At 72.1% G+C, this 4,425-nt stretch overlaps 1 non-coding gene across 1 annotated transcript; it reads right to left on the minus strand.

Moving 5' to 3' along the window:
• Nucleotides 1-2,128: 2,128 nt before the first annotated feature.
• Nucleotides 2,129-2,200, minus strand: TRNAE-CUC (transfer RNA glutamic acid (anticodon CUC)). Its single transcript has one exon. It is a non-coding gene; the product is annotated as a tRNA-Glu (tRNA).
• Between the last annotated feature and the right edge of the window lie 2,225 nt (nt 2,201-4,425).

Here is a 4,425-nt window from a genome sequence, read left to right on the forward strand (position 1 = left end):
CTGCTTGGCCGGGGACCGCGGGTTGCATTCGTCCCTTTGGCCTCTTTTCAACTCAACCCCAGACACACACCTGAGACCCGACTCTTTGTCGTGGGCAGAGGTCACTTGTGTCTCTGGGGCAGTTGAATTCCCCACCCTTGCCTGCTGCCTACCCCTCCTCTCACCCTACTCCTTCGCCTGACCACCTCGCAGCACAGGACACCAGTCTCGCCGGCCTGGGCCCTCTCCCACCACGGGGGCTTCCATCTTCCTCGCGCCAGGGCCCACGCCCCCTGCCCGCCACCTGCTGTTCCTTCCAGCCCCCAGGCTCACCCCCTCCATCCCTCCGCCACCAACCCCGTGGACCCCGGGCCCCTCTACGCACACTTCCACCGGTCCTGTCCTCCTCCCTCGGGCCCCTCGGACAAACCCCTGCTCCGTCCCCACCGGCACCCTAAACCTCGGCCCCCCCACCGCACCGCCCCCCCCCCCCCCCCCCGCGGCACCCGTGCCGGGCAAGGTGCGCCACCGCCCGGAGCCTGTGCAGAGCCCCTGCCTGAGCGGCCAGCCGCACTCCCGGCCACATCCCGCAAGCCCCGCACCTCCCCGCCCACGCTCCACTCCGACCCACCCGGGACGCCCTCCCACACCTCCCCCGTGAGCAGCACGACGCTCACGGCCGTCCCCTCTTTTCGGGGTCGTTTGGCCCTGTGCCCTGACCCGCGTGGGAGGCCACCCACGGGAACAGACACCTTCATCCCGCTCTGTCACCCGCCCACCCACACTCACCCCCAGCACCCCGGCCAGGCCGGTGAGGGAACTTCCTGCGCTGGCGGTGAGCACCCCCATGCCCACAGGGGCTCCTCGGCACACGTCAGAACGGCTCCGTCTAAACCCGCGGAGTGTGCCGCCGCCGCCGCCGCCGCCGCCGCCGCCGCCGCGGCTCTCTGCCCTTCCTGGGCTCGGCTCTCCACTTTTGCCTCCGAAGGAGCCAGTCGGCGAAGAGGTGTTCAAGTCGCTGACAGCGGCCCGGTTGTTGTGGCGGGAAGGAGACCGAGAGCTGCCATCTACTTCGGGGAGTGTCCACAGAAGGAGATGGATCCAAGGGTGGAGACAGGGATGGCGTCCATCCTGGGTGGCTGGATGGTCGGTAAGGCGGGAACGGGAACACATCGGACCGTCCAATCTAGGTGGCGGGTGGGGGGAGGGGTGTGTCGGGCAGGGAAGCGTTCCCGGTAACCTTCTGGCCACTTGGTGAGAGGACTGAGAGCGTCGGTGATGCCCAGTCGAATACAATGTTGGCCAGAAGTCCACTCTGTCATCCCTCTGCCTCCAGCCCCCCACCCCCCCTGCTTGGCCAGACTGGCCTCCTCCATCTCCCTGCTCTGTCTCCTCCGCCGCCGCCGCCCGGTGGTCTAGCTACCCGGACAGACGGACGGGTCCAGGTTCATTCTGACTTCTCCGCCTCCCGGGCGCCAGGCTCCGGCTCTCGGCTCCCCTCGGCGCACGAGACCACGACGCACTTGGCGCCCAATCGGCGGCCCCGGGGAGACGCAGCCGGCACAGGACCTGGCCGGCGGCGGCGGGTAAGCTGCCCGCGCCTTCGCCGGCACGAGGCGCCAAGTAAAAGAGCACGCCACAGGCCCCGGCCGGTGGCCGGACCTGGCGACGTAGACCCCGCGCCCTCCCCCACCACCCCAACCCGAGCCACACCTCAGGAGGCAGGAAGGGGTGGCTTGGGGGCCGCGACGTTTGTCCCGGCCGAAGGCGTGCCGCTGGAGAGTCGAAGCACGTGCGGTGGCCACGGCAGGCGAGAGTGGCTGCCCGGGCCACTGTGGTTTGGGGCTGAGGAAGAGCGGGAGCGAGGCGAGCGTCCGAGGATGAGGAGGAGGAGGAGGAGGAGGAGGAGGAGGAGGAGAGACGTCGGGTGGGCGAGGCGAGGCGAGCGAGGGCCAAAAAGGTTGGCAGGGGCGCAGGTGAGGTGGCAGGGCTTGGGCTGGCCGTGGAGGGTGCCGGGTGGCCTTGTCGGGGGTCCGGGGCCGAGGCCGAGGGGTAAGGGGCGAAGCGAGCGAGCGAGCTCTGGCGTGGGCTAAAAGGGGGTTGTGGAGGTGCTGGGGAGGTGGGGAGGCGGAGAGGAAGAAGATAAGGCTTCCCTGACCGGGAATCGAACCCGGGCCGCGGCGGTGAGAGCGCCGAATCCTAACCACTAGACCACCAGGGAGCGTCAGGCCTCGGGCCTGGCCTGCGCCTCCTGGACCCGGGGCCTCCATCCCGCCCGCTCGGCGCTCCCTTGGCGCCAGCCCCCTGCCTTTGGCAGGCCAGCCGCGCGCGGCCCCCGGCAATGCAGGCGCCCTAGCGTTCTTCCTGCCCGGCTGCACCCTCAAAACACTGCGCGCGCCTCCTTCTCGCACACACGCACACGGCCGCGGGCCCGGCTCCCGGCCTCCGGCTCCCGGCTCCGGGCCAGGAGGGCCCTGCGGTTCCGCAAAAGGTCGGCCCGCTGCGTTGGCCGGGAATCGAACCCGGGTCAACTGCTTGGAAGGCAGCTATGCTCACCACTATACCACCAACGCTGCACAGCCCGGGCCGCCCCGAGATGCCGGCCCGGGGCTCGCGCCGGCGCCGTCACGCCGCCGCCGCTGCCGCCGCCCGGCGCAGCCCTGCCCCGACGCCCCGCCCGCTCGCAGCTCGGCGCTGCCCCAGGCGCCGCCAACGGCCGCCCCGCGCCAGACGCAGCGGCCCTCGTCCGCCGGCCCGACCGCCTCTGGGGGCGCCCTGGCCGCCGTTCGACCCGACCAAAGCCAAAGCCGACCCCGACCCCGTCACGTCCGCCCTCCTCCTCCCTCCTCAGGTCCTGCGGCAGCGGGCTCGGCCAAGCCCTTCTCCACCGGCGGCTCCGCCAGGCCACTTCCGCGAGGCACCGAGGCGGGGGACCCATCCGACCCCCGACCCGTCCCGGCAGCTGTGCAGCTGTGCGTCGCGTCGCAAGGAGCCCATTGCGCCAGCCACCTTGGCAGGGCCGCTCGTCGGGCGCCGTGGGGAGGAGCAGAGGAAGCCCTCGCTCGGCTGCGGCGAGCAAGCGCCCGGCGAGGAGGAGGACAAGGAGGAGGGGAGAAGGGTCCGGGTGGGCGAGGGTGGGCAGCCGGGGCACGAGTCGGCGGCCTGCGCCTCGCTGGAGGGCGGGGGAGGGAGAAGAAGGGCCCTTGGGCGCAAGCGGCTGGACGGAGAGCGGTGCCGGCGACCAAAAGAGGGCGTCTTGCCTCCCCGTCGGGGAATCGAACCCCGGTCTCCCGCGTGACAGGCGGGGATACTCACCACTATACTAACGAGGACGGCGGCGGCCGCCCCGGCGCGCGATCGCTGTCCGGCTGCCCGCCGACGCCTACCCTGCTCTCGACCTCCTGCCCACCACGGCTGCCCGGCGCGTGCCCGGCCCGGCCCGACCCGACCCCTAAACAATCGCGTCATTCGACAAAGCAGATGGCGACCTCGATGCGGATGCGGACCCGGACCCGGACCCGGACCCGGACCCGGGGCTGCTCAACGCTCCGAGTGCGCGCTGCCTGTTGCCTCCAGTGCGGGGATCGCGCCGGCAGGAAGAGGCCCGAGAGGGCGAGCAAGGCGGCGGGGAGAAGGTGGGCGCGCGCCGTGCCACGTCCGCCGCGAGGAGAGGCGCGGGTGGGGGCTGGCGGCAGAGGACGGCCGCACCCCGGGGACGCGGCCCGGCGGGGGCCGGGGGTGGGCGAGGGTGTGTGGGCGGCGGAGCCCGGCGAGTCTCCCCGCCGGTCGGCGCGCGGGTCCCGTCCCTTGCGCGCCCACACAGCGGCCCGCCAGGCGCCGCGTGCGGCCAGGGTGGCACCGCTCTGCGCGTCGGGTCCCAGCCAGGTGAGCGGACACGCGCCCAGGCCCGCCGTCAGGATGGCCGAGCGGTCTAAGGCGCTGCGTTCAGGTCGCAGTCTCCCCTGGAGGCGTGGGTTCGAATCCCACTCCTGACACGCCAACCTTTTGGCCCGCCCAACAAATGCCCGGGTCCCGGGCCTCCGCGACACCCCGTCGCAGCTCTTTACCGCCTTACCGTCCGTCGCTGGCTTGCGCTCTTGCCGCCTCTCCAAAGTCCAGCCCCTACACCCACGCCTCTCGCCCCACCAGCTGCTCAGGCACGGCCACCTTTCCTGCCGACCCGTGCGCCGGCCTGGCAGAAATAGCCCAGGAGGGTGCTCCGGCGCCTTGAACCCCCTGGCAACTGGCTTGCTGGACGCACGCGCTCCCCCACCCACTCACACACCCTTCCTACCTGACCCCCCGCACGCGGAAGCTTCAGGACTTTGCACCACATCTTTCCCTCCCCTGCTTCCCCTCCCCGCCCCGGCGCCCCCCACCTCCCTCCGACCCGATCCCTGCGCCCCACCCCCTCCCCGCGCCCCCTCCCCCCGCTCCGTGCTTGTG

The sequence above is a fragment of the Diceros bicornis genome, chromosome 4, assembly GCF_020826845.1.
Source record: "Diceros bicornis minor isolate mBicDic1 chromosome 4, mDicBic1.mat.cur, whole genome shotgun sequence".
Taxonomy (NCBI): domain Eukaryota; kingdom Metazoa; phylum Chordata; class Mammalia; order Perissodactyla; family Rhinocerotidae; genus Diceros; species Diceros bicornis.